Here is a 12,711-nt window from a genome sequence, read left to right as displayed (position 1 = left end):
CTGCTCAGGAAGGTTCTTGTCGGGTTTCAAAGAGGGATTCCTTCCTCGTTGGACACACACAAACTGATTTCCTCCCAGCAGCCACTTCAGTGTCTTGGCAAAGAAACTTGCCCCATCAGGGTTTTCCAAATGATAATCCTCTGCAGGTCACCACAGAGTTCTTTTTGCTTCCCTTATTCCAGGTGAAACACTCTAGCCAGCCATTTCTCTGGTAAGGATGACAAGGGTTTTCAACAGGCTGAACTCAGAACTCACAATCTCTCTCTCTCTCTCTCTCTCTCTCTCTCTCTCACTCTCTCTCTCTCTCTTTCTCTCTCTCTCTCTCTCTCTCTCTCTTCATCTGTTGCTTTCAAAACAATAATCCATTACTCCACCACATGTCCAATTAACACCTACTTGTGAAGTCTCTATAGCCATTCTTCAATGAATTTGCAAAGGCATTCGGAGCCTGAATAGTCTGGCTTGAGCAGAGCTCTGGCATTTTAAATGAGATGTGTTTTGTGTTTCTGTTTGTTTGTGACCAACACTAAAAATTACCCCACAATCTACCTCCTTCAAAAACATACCTATATACCATATAAAATATAATATAATCTGTCACAGGTCACCGACTTTCAGTAACTATGGCCTTGGTGGAAATTTTTATCCTCCTTATTTACAATCAGTGAGCAAGAGATCAGCTCCCAGCATCACCCTTGGTGGTGAGGGGGAGGGGGGGGGTGGAGGAGTGGTGAAAAAATCAGAAAGTTGAGGACCCTTCCACCAGCTGGTGTTTGATGCATTGGAAGGGACTAAAGAGAAGGAAGAGATTGTGGTGATATTCCACTAGCCGACTGCAGGGGGCGACCTGCGTACCTGCAGAAGAGCACTAGAGGACAAGGCAACAACTGACCAGTTGTCAATCAGCTGACCTGAATGGACCAAGCCCCACCCAGTTGGCTGCCAATCACCCACTGGGATATAAGTAATTTATCGTAATTTTGCCCCTTGTTCTGCACAAATATTGCTGCTAATAGACGAATAAATAGTCAGACAAATAAAGGATTAACCATATAACAATTACAGCACAAAAACTGGCCAGTTTGGCCCTTCTAGTCCATGCCAAACACCTTCTCCCACCTAGTCCCATTGGCCCACACCCAGCCCATAATCCTCCACACCTCTCTCGACCATATGCCTGTCCAACTTTTCCTCAAATATTAAAATCGAGCCCGGACCTACCTCTTTGGATGGAAACTCATTCCACACTCCCACCACCTTCTGAGTGAAGAAATATCCCCCTCATTTTTCCTCTAAACATTTCCCCCTTCAATCTCAATCCATGTCCTTCTGTTTGAATCTTCCCCCACTCTCAGTGGAAAAAGCCTGTCCACATTGACTCTATCTCTCCCCCTCATAATTTTAAATACCTCTATCAAATCACCCCTCAGTCTTCTACACTCGGGACAATAAAGTCCCAAGCTGCTCAACCTTTCCCTTTAATTCAAACCCTGAAATCCAGGCAACATTCTTGTAAATCTTCTCTCCACTCACTCTATTTTGTTTCTATCCTTCCTGTAATTCGGCAACCAAAACTTCACACAATATTCCATATTTGGCCTTGCCATTGCCCTATACAACTTCAACCTGACATCCCAACTCCTGTACTGAATACTCTAATTTATGGAGGCCAACATACTAAAAGCTTTCTTCACCACCCTATCCACTTTCAGGGAATTATGTAGCAGAATTCCTAAATCCCTTTGTTCTCCTGCATCCCTCAGTTGTCGACCATTTAGCGTGTCTGCCCTTTGCTGGTTAGCCTGACCAAAATGTAGCACCTCACATTTATCAGTATTAAACTCCATCTGCCAACTTTCAACCCACTCTTCTAACTATCCTATATCACTGTAAATTTTGATAATCTTCCTCATTGTCCACACCTCCAACCTTGGTACCATCTGCAAATTTACTAATCCAATTTTCCACCCTATCATCTAGACTAGATCATTAACATATATGACAAAGCAGTGGACCCAGTACCAATCCCTGAGGCACTCCATTTGTCACTGGCCTCCAGGTTAACAATTTTCCACCGCTACTCTCTGGCATCTCCCATCCAACCATTGTTGAATCCATTTCACTACCTCAACATTAATACCTAATGTTTGAACTTTCCTAACTACGCTCTTATGTGGAACCTTGTCAAAAGCCTTACTAAAGTCCAAATAGACAACATCCACAGCCTTCCCCTCGTTAACCTTCTTCGTAACCTCCTCAAAAAATTCTGTAAGATTTGTTAAACGTGATCTACCATACACAAAACCATGTTGATTACTTCTAATCAGACCCTGGTTATCCAAATAATTGTATATACCATTTCTAAGAACACACTCCATTAATTTACCCACCTCCAACATCAGACTCACAAACTTATATTGTCCCAATGTACTTTTGGAGCCTTTTTTAATCAGTGGAACAACACGAGCCATCCTCCAATCTTCTATTACTAATGACATTTCAAATATTTCTGTCAGAGCTCCCGCTATTTCTACATTAACCTCCCTTAGGGTCCAGGGAATATTTTGTCAGGACCCCGAGATCTATCCACCTTTATTCTCTTTAAATCACCCAGTAATACATCCTCATTAATCTGTACATTTTCCATGACCTCACGACCAGATTTCCTTTCACTAGTGAATACTGAAGAAAAAAAATCATGAAATTTCCTCCATCGCTTCTGATTTCCTCACATCTGATCCTCAAGGGGGCACCATTTTGTCCCTCACTATTCTTTTACTTTTAATATATAAATCCTTTGGATTTATTTTTATCTTGCCTGCCAAAGCAGCCTCATATCTCCTTTTAGCCGTTCTAATTTCTTAAGATATTTTTTACACTCCTTATATTCCTCAAACAGTTCATCCCTTCCCTGTACACATTTGACTTCCTCTGAACCAAGTTCCCAATATCCCCTGAAAACCAAGGCTCCCTCTATTTTCTAACATAACATAACATAACATAACATAACAATTACAGCACGGAAACAGGCCATTAGGCCCTTCTAGTCCACACCGAACCAAACACCCCTTTCTAATCCCACCTCCCTGCACAATGCCCATAACCCTCCATCTTCTTCTCATCCATATACCTGTCCAACCTTTTCTTAAATAATACAATTGACTCCGCCGCCACTATTTCTCCCGGAAGCTCATTCCACACGGCTACCACTCTCTGAGTAAAGAAGTTCCCCCTCATGTTACCTCTAAACCTCTGCCCCTTAATTCTTAACTCATGTCCTCTTGTTTTAATCTTTCCTCCTCTTAACGGAAATAGTCTATCCACATCCACTCTGTCTATCCCTTTCATAATCTTAAATACTTTCCTTTAGCCCCCAAAGGGACATACCGAGTCTGTACTCTCAAAATTTCTCCTTTGAATATCCTCAGTGATGGATTATGTTATATTTTATATTTTATCTTGTATATAAATATATCTTAAAGGAGTTAAATTCTGGGGTTTTTTTTAGTGTAGGTCACATACAAAATATTTCACAACACAGATCTCATTTAAAATGCTAGAGCTCTGCTCATGCGACACAGTCCAGACTCCAAGCACCCTTGCAAAAACTTTAAAGAAGATGTTAATTGGACCTGCTGTGGAGTAATGGATTATTGTTTTGGAAAACAACAGCTGAATGGACTCAGAAGATTAGGTCGGTGCCACAGTCTGTCTGAGTGCAGTTTGCTGTTCTAAGAGGCTCATGTGGTTTTCTCTGAGACAGAGAGACAGAGAATTCAGTTCTATGGCTCAGGAGTAGCAGCTGGGACTGGAACAGGACAAGCTAGAAAGCTTGTGGAAACCCTCATTTTGAGGACGGGTTGTCAGTTCTGAGTTCAGCCTGGTCAAAGCCCTTGTGGTCCATACAAGAGGAAGATGGCTGGCTGTATAATGTTTCACCTGAGATAATGGGGAACAAAAAAAGGATCTCTATGGTGACCTGAAAGAAAGAGGTTATCATCCGGAAAACCCTGAGGGGGCAAATTTCCATGGCAAGACATTGAAGTGGCTGATCGGAAGGAATCAGTTTGTGTCCAACGAGCAACAAATCTCTCTGTGAAAACCGACAAGAACCTTCCTGAGCGGTAACCAGTTACCTTTCAAGCACCAAAGCCTGGCGAACTTTCTAAATGTTAAATTCCGTGCACTGTATAAGAATTACCTGATACCGGTGAACTTGGAGGAATGAGAAGTGAGATTGGACTGTGAATCAAAGAACTTTCCTGAACTGACACACAAACATTACATACACGTGGACTTAGAATTAGAAGGTGGTTAAGTAAGTTAATAGAGTTAAGTTAAAGTGTGATCCTGTTTTCATGTTTAAAGATAATTAAAAGCAACTTTTGTTGAAGTAACCATTTGTCTTGGTGAATTTCTATTGCTGCTGGGCTTTGGGGTCCTCTGGGCCCGAAACACCTCCATTTATCTGTTTCTTGACAATAAACCTAATTCTGATTTCTGACACGTCTTCTCCTCCCCTCCCCTCTCTGTTTTATGTTGGGATGGGTCCCTCCGGGCTCCCTAGTCCACTCGTACTTTCCCGTGAATCACACTCCCCCCCCCCCCACCATCTCGGTACTTTCCCCTCCTCCTTCTGGCTATGATTCTGACAGCGGGATAGAAGGCCATTCCGGCTCATGAAATCTGCACTGCCAAATTAATCTATCAGACCCGCTTGTTTTTGGAGGGTGGGAGGAAACCCATGCAGATCGTGGAGAGGAAAAACGAACTCCTTACAGATAGCTGGGGATTTGAACCTGGGTCGCTGGGGCTGTAATAGCTCTGCTCTAACTGCAATGTTAACTGTGTCACCCATGCACTTGACTTTCAGCCATTTCCTCGTATTTACCTCAGGTGGATGTTCTCAGGGCAAGGAGCATCGTCTCCAAGTCATAACAAATCGCCTGCTCCAATGGATAGCTTGTGGGAAACATGAAAGTGTGCAGATGATGTCGTGGTCATAAAAACACCAAAATGTTAGAGGAACTCGGTGTCCATAAAAAGCAAAGGTATATCGCCGACATTTCAGGCCTGAGCCCCTCTTCGAGGAATAAACAGAATGAGCCAAAAGCAGGAAATCTCAGAACACGGACAGTGCCGGCTGGGGGAGGAACCCAGACCGACAACAGGGTTTCATTGGATATGATAAGTGGAGAGGTAAGAATTTATCATGTCTGTGTGAAAGGAGACAGGGAAAAAGGAGCTGGGGGAAGGTGACGGGGCGGGGGAAAGGAGGGGAGGAGGGGGTTTTCACAAAAGTCGATATTAATGCCATCTGGTTGGAAGATGAGGTGTTGTTCCTTCAATTTTCAGGCAGTGCATGAGACCATGGACAGACATGTCAGCAAGGGAATTGAAATGGGTGGCCATTGGGAGATGCGCGCTATTGCGGCGGGCGCAGCCAACGTGCTCAACAAAGCCATCTCCCAGCCTGTGTCCAGTCTCTCTGATGTAGAGGATGCAGTAGATGACCCCTGCAGATTCACAAGTGAAATGTTGCTTCACTTGGAAGGACTGCTTGGGGCCCCGAATGGTGGTGAGGGAGGAGATGTGGGCACACGTGGAGGAACTTCCTCCAGCATTTTTGCATATTAGCTACCATCAAAGCATCTGCAGACTTTCTTATTTAATTTCTGGAATGAAATATATTGAATTCTCGGAGCATCTGAGCCAGTTAATGGAAGGGTCATATGATGAGTGTTGTATATCTTGACTTTCAAAAGCCATTGATAAAATGCCTCACCAGAGACTTGCGGCTGCAGTCGAGACCCTAGAGATAAAGGGGATGTAAATTGGATAATGAATTGGTTAAACAAATGGCTGTAAGATTAGGGATCAATTGCACTTGTTTTAATTGGACAGCTGCTGTTCGAGCAAGCTTTCTGCAAACCCACCAACTCCCACAGCTACATCGACTGTTCCCATCCTGTCCCCCGTCAGGATTCCATTCTTTTCTCTCAATTCCTCCGTTGCATTTGTACCCAGGATGAGGACTTCCATGCCTGTTCATCAGAGACATCCTCCTTCTTCAAACAACGTGACTACTGCCATCAACTCAGCCCTCACCCGCATATCCTCCATTACCCACACATCTGCCCTGGCCCCCTCCGCCCCCACGTGCAACAAGGACAGGATTCTTCTTGTCCTCATGGACAACAAGGACAGGAGTCCTCTTGTCCTCATCGCCCCACATATCTTCCTCCACCATTTCTCTACTACGTGATCCCACCACCAGAGACATATTCCCCTCTCCACCTTTCGCCTCCATGACTCCCTTGTCCACTCCTCCCTCCCCACCAATCATTCCTTGTGACTCGATCACTACTTCACTTAAGCAATGATATAGACATTCACCTCAGACTTTGGTTGGATTCCTATATTTCGGTTGGTAAACCTATTCTCAACGCGTTCACACACTACAAACAGGGATTCTTACACACACACACACCCAGTTCCCCTGGGAACTGTTCCCCAGGGTGCAACCCTGCAAGTACTGATTTATCGCAGTACTCCAGCTCAGCTTCAGTGTAGTGGACACCTCACCTGCGACACATCCAGCCATGACCACAACATCAACCTGCTAGTCAGCAATGTCCAGGGTTTGGACCACGTGGCAGAGAGAAGGAATGTGCTGTGCGTTGGTGTTATAAACAGTGGTAATCTGTGTTTCTAGCCAATAATGACCCTAGGTGATTTAAATTAGCCAACGGCAAGGTGTGCACTAATAGGGGGCGGGGGGATCGATGTCCATCCTTGATTGACGGGTGATGTGACTTCTGAATAAGTTTCAGCCGGGGAGGCCATGTGACCACCTGCAATCCACAATGATCCAGACAGGCAGGGAGGCCACGTTTCCTCCACCCACAACACCCGCTTCAGCCTTTTCTGATTTTTCCTTGCAGAAGGGCTCAGGCCCGAAACTTCAGCAACATATCTTTGTCTCCTTTAGATGCTGAAAAGACCAGCTGAGTTTCTCCAGCATTTCGGTGTGTTTACTACATTCACAGTGTCTGCAGCTCCCACCACGTCCATAGGAAGCAAAGAAATATCACCGATATTTTGGGCCTGAGCCTTTCGTCATGGTGTCAGCATAAAGCAGGTGGCACAGTTAGTATAGCAGTTAGCGCAATGCTAGCACTCCGGCGCACTCTGTAGGGAGTTCCTACGATCTCCCCATGTCTGTGTAGATTTCCTCCGGGTACTCCGGTTTCCTCCCACCCTTCAACAAGGGTCAGGGAGTGTAGGATAATTGGGGTATTTGGGGACATAGGCCTGTGGGCTGGAAGTCACATCACCTGTCAATCAAGGTTGGACTCCATCCCCCCATTAGTGCACACCTTGCTGTTGGCTAATTTAAATCACCTTGGGTCATTATTGGCGAGAAGCACAGATTACCACTGTTTATAACACCAACGCACAGCACATTCTTTCTCTCTGCCACGTGGTCCAAATCCTGGACATTCCTGTATAGCAGGTAGCTGTTGTGGACTTTGCTGGATGTGTCGCAGGTGACACTGGAAGTTTCCATACTTTATCGACTACAGTTCGGCATTTAACACCCCTGTAATTGGCAGAATACAGGAGATAAGCGGAATGGAGATCGAGAACCTGGTTGGGCAATGACAACAATAATCCTGCTCTCAACGTCACCAAGACCAAGGAACTTCTTGCTGATTCTATGAAGGAGAGACTGAGAGACCGCGCACCTGTCCATGTTGATGGGACAGAAGTGGAGAGGGTGGGAATCTTCGAGTTCCTGAGAGCCCATATATCAGAAGGTCTCTTCTGGTGCCAGCACGTTGACGTAACTGTGAAGAAGGCCAGTACTTTCTCAGGAGTTGGATAAGATTTGGCATATTGCCGGATACTCCATCCAACTTCTACAGGTGAACTGTGGAAACTGCACTGACTGGTTGCATCAGAGCCTTGATAATGCTAGCGGGAGTGAGGGCCACAAAGAAAGAGTTCAGTAATTCGTTCTCCACACTGAGCCCCAACTGAAAGCATGCAGAGTGTTCATTCCACTTTCATACACCTTTTGGGCAAGGGCCTGTGTGAGACCCTACATGTTTCACACAGCTGGCCTTTTCTGTTCAATTCTGGTGCCTGCAAGTAGCTGGGAAATGTCAGGTGTCCTAGCTCTTGGTTTGATGTTCTTGGCGCTGTTAGTTACTAGTATTCTCATAATAGACCAGGGAAGGTCATGTTAGAAGGCAATTACCTTCCCACCCTGTTCCAAGGCAACTACTTTTTCACCTTGTTCATTAACCCTTTCTTTAATGGGAATAAACATATTCTTTCACACCACTTTTCCTGTGCTCTCAAAAAAAATATGGATGGACACTTTTCATCTTTTGCAACCAGAGCTGACAGAGCTAGGGCTTTTCTCTTTGGAGCGACGAGATTATGAGGGGGTTAGATTGGGTGGATGGCCAGTGCCTGTTTCCCAGGGCAACAGTAGCAAACACTGGAGGACATCTGTACAAAGTGAGTGGAGGGAAGTATATGAGAGAATTTGGAGGTAGGTTATTTACTCACACAATGCCTGGAATACATTGCTGGAGGTTGCTGCGGAGGCTGGTACAATACAGGGACATTTGGATGGCCCTTAGACAGGCATATGGATGTAAGAAAAATAGAGAATTATGGGTGTGAGGGAAGGAAGGGTTAGATCAGTGGTTTTCAAACTGTCCCCCCAAACTCACCTTAAGTATTCCCTATGCCATAAGTGCTCTGTGATTAGTAAGGGATTGCTTAAAGTGGGAAGAAAAGTTTGAAACCCACTGTTTTAATCGTCCCTCATTGACTCGTTATGTGCAGGGTTTCAGAACTCCAAAGGAAATAGGCCAATGACCATTTTTCTCAAGCCAAATATTTCAGTAACAATTGGGTCTAGAGCAGTGATTCCCAATCTTCCCTTCCCACTCACATCCCACCTTAAGCAATCCCTTACTGATCACAGAGCACCGATGGCAGAGGGATGACTTACAGTGGAATATGAGTTTAGGGGGCCAGTTTAAAAATCTCTGGGTGAGATTGTTGTGGAGTAGGTTTACATGGGTTGGACCAAAGGGCCTGTATTGTGTTAGAATGTTCTATGTTCTATGAACCTGAAGTTGTAGGTTAATTGGGTGTAAATTGGGTGACACGGGCTCGTGGGTTGAAATGGCCTGTTACACTGGTGTATGTCTAAAATTTAAAATTTAGACATACAATCTATGGGCCCGCACCTCCCAAATACACCCATGTGACCAAATAACCTATTAACCTTGGACGTCTTTGGAATGTGGGGCAGCACGGTTGGCGTAACAACTAGCACAACACTGTTACAGCATGAGCAATCGGAAAAGGGGTTCGAATCCTGCACTATCTGTAAGGTGTTTGTACATGTCACTGTGCCTGCCTGGGTTTTCCCCAGGGCTCCAATTTCCTCCCACTGTTCAAAACATACCGGGGGTTGTAATTGGGCAACACGGGCTCATGGGCCGAAATGGCCTGGTACCATGCTGTATATCTAAATTTAAAATTTAAATTTAACTCAGTGGGTCGGACAGCATCAGTGGGAGGAAAAAAAGAACGGTCGACATTCTGGAGCAGAATCCTTCATCAAAACTTTTTCAAGTTCTGATACAAAGTTTATCGGACTCTTTCTCCCCCTCCACCACCTCCCCCCACCCCCCCACACACCCCACACGTTGCCTGACCGGTGGTGCACTGCTCCAATCATCGGTTGGCTTGCTTTGACAGGGCCTGAGCCATGAATGGGTCAATGGCTGATGGAGAGCAAGTCACATGACTGAGGAACTGGACGGTGAGCACTGAACGTTTTAGGAATTTGGGCCAAGCTCTGTCGAATGGGATCACCTTCCCCAGGAGAGACATCCTACATTCAATATATTTCCAACCTCAATTAATTCTATTTAAGATGAAGGTCAAACTTTTATTTTGTAGCACTGGGCTGATCTAAAACCAGGCATTTGGAGCCTTGAAATCTTTCTGAATCTTTGGATGAATTTTAGCCGGGGAATTAAGGGTTATGGGGAATAGACGGTTTGGTGGAGCTGAGTCCTTGGCCAGATCCGCGCAGGAGCCACACCCAGGAGATTGTAACTTCCCTTCTCATCGGATGCCAGCACTTATCACCCCACCATGTGTGACTCTTCTTCCTCCACTTGACTCCTTTTTGTAGAGATACAGCACAGTAACAGGCCCTTCCGGACCACAAGCCTGCACCACACAAATACACCCACCTGACTAATTAACCCACCAACACTGTACGTCTGTGGAACGTGGGAGGAAACCGGAGCACCCGGAGGAAACCTGTGCAGGCCGGGGGAGAGTGTATGAGTTTACAAACGGTGGGGGATTTGAACCCTGGGTAACAGGTGCTGTCATAGTGTGTGCTAACTACCACACTGGACATTCCATCCTAATTTAACGCCGAGAAATAAATGCATACAGCACAGAAACAGGCCAGTTCGGCCCTACTAGTCCATGCCAAACACCTTCTCCCACCTAGTCCCATTGGCCCGTACCCGGCCCATAATCCTCCACACCTCTCTTGTCTATGTACCTATCCAACTTTTCCTTTAATATTAAAATCGAGCTCGCATCTACCACTTTGGCTGAAGCTCATTCCACACTCCCACCACCCTCTGAGTGAAGATATTCCCCCACATTTCCCCTAAGCTTCTCCCCCTTCAATCTCAATCCGTTTCCTCTTGTTTGAATCTCCCCCACTCTCAGTGGAAAAAGCCTGTCCACATTGACTCTATCTGTCCCCCTCATAATTTTAAATAACTATCAAATCACCCCTCAATCATCTGCGCTCCAGAGAATAAAGTCCTAGCCTGTTTAACCTTTCCCTGTAACACAAACCCTGAAACCCAGGCAACATTCTCGTAAATCTCCTCTGCACTCTCTCTCTCTCTCTATACTCTTTACACTTTTACAGATGTGTGCTGGAAAGTGTGGATCATGACCTGATATAGTGGAACCAATACATCTGAGCAAAAAGCCCTGCAAAAGGTAGTGGTCACAGCCCAGTATGTCGCATGCAAAATTCTTCCCACCATTGAGAAAATCTATCTGGAAAGCTGCCATCAGAGAGCAGCGGCAGTCATCAAGGATCCACACCACCCAGGACATGCTCCGTTCTCACTGCTGCCATCAAGAAAGAGGTCTAGGTTCCATAAGCCTCGCACCACCAGGTTCAGAAACAGCTGCTCCCCCTCCACCATCAGACTCCTCATCATCAAACTCAATCCAGGACTCATTTAAGAGCTGCACATTATTTATTACTGAATATTTATTGTTTCTGTATTTCACAGATTGTTTATATTTCTCTCTTTTGTATACATATCAGTTTACAGTTTCTCATAAGTAGAAATTCTACCTGACCCAGCAGGAAAAGGAATCTCAAGGTTGTATATGATGTCTTGTGTGTTCTCTGACAATAAATCAGAACTTTGAATCTGAGGAGGGTTGTGGATCCAGGAGTACAGGTACATAGTACCTTGAAAGAGGCATCACAGGTCGATTGGGGGTGGGGTGTGTGGTCAAAAAGGCTTTGGGAGTATTTGCCTTTATCAGCCAACGTATTGAATGAGGCCTCACTTGGAGAACTGTGAGCAGTTTGGGGCTCTTTATTCAAGCAAAGAAAGTGCTGATGTTGGAGGAGGTTCACAACGATGATTCCGGGAATGAGAGGGTTATCATGTGAGGAACGTTTGACAGCTCTTAACCTGTATTCATTGGAATTTAGGAGAATGTGGGGAGATCTCACTGAAGCAGAGTTTCAAATTCCTGGGGGGGTCCATATCTTTGGTGATCTCACTTGGTCTTTGACTTCATCAATAATGATATTTTTTGGGATGTATGAGGAAGTTACACCTCAGCCCCAGAGTGCTGTTAGAATTCTCTCGATGTCCTATTGAGAGTGTGCTGACGTACAGTGTTTCGGTGTGCTATGGGAATTGTTATGCATGAGCTTGTAAGGCACTCCAGTGGGGAGTGGGAACTGCCCAACGGATTGTTGGAATGCAATTGCTTCCCATCGAATCTATCTATAGGGGACGGTGTTTGGATGGGGGTGGGGGGGGGAATGTCATTAAAGACGCAACACACCCTGACCATGAACTATTTACTCTCCTACCATTGGGCAGACGTTATAAGAGCTTTCGCTCGAGAACTTCCAGACTTAAAAAGAGCTTCTTTCATGAAGCCGTGATAATGTGAAATACCAATTCACAGTGTCGAGTGGTGCTGAGCTTATATTTCAGAACCAGTAATCCTTTTCTAAATCATTTATTTTAGAGTATTGTGGTTTTAATTATATATGGTTTACTTTCTGGTTATTTTATATTCCAGTCTATGCTAATCATTGAATGTAAAAATAATCTTAAGAAAAAATTGGAAAAGCTAAAAGAAGGTGCGAGGTGGCTATAGCAAGCAGCGTGAAAATAAATCCAAAGGGTTTCTACAAATATGTTAATAGCAAAAGGAGAGTGAGCGATAAAATCATTCCCCGAGAGAATTAGAGCCAACAACTGTGTGTGGAGCCAAAAGAGATGGGGGTAAATCTTGAACAATTTCTTTTCTTTGGTATTCACTAAGGAGAAGGATATTGAATCGTGCAGGGTAAAGAAAGCAAAGAGGGTCATTATGGAG

Source organism: Narcine bancroftii, chromosome 1, assembly GCF_036971445.1.
Source record: "Narcine bancroftii isolate sNarBan1 chromosome 1, sNarBan1.hap1, whole genome shotgun sequence".
In the NCBI taxonomy this organism is placed as follows: Eukaryota; Metazoa; Chordata; class Chondrichthyes; order Torpediniformes; family Narcinidae; genus Narcine; species Narcine bancroftii.
Note: the sequence above shows the minus strand (reverse complement) of the source record.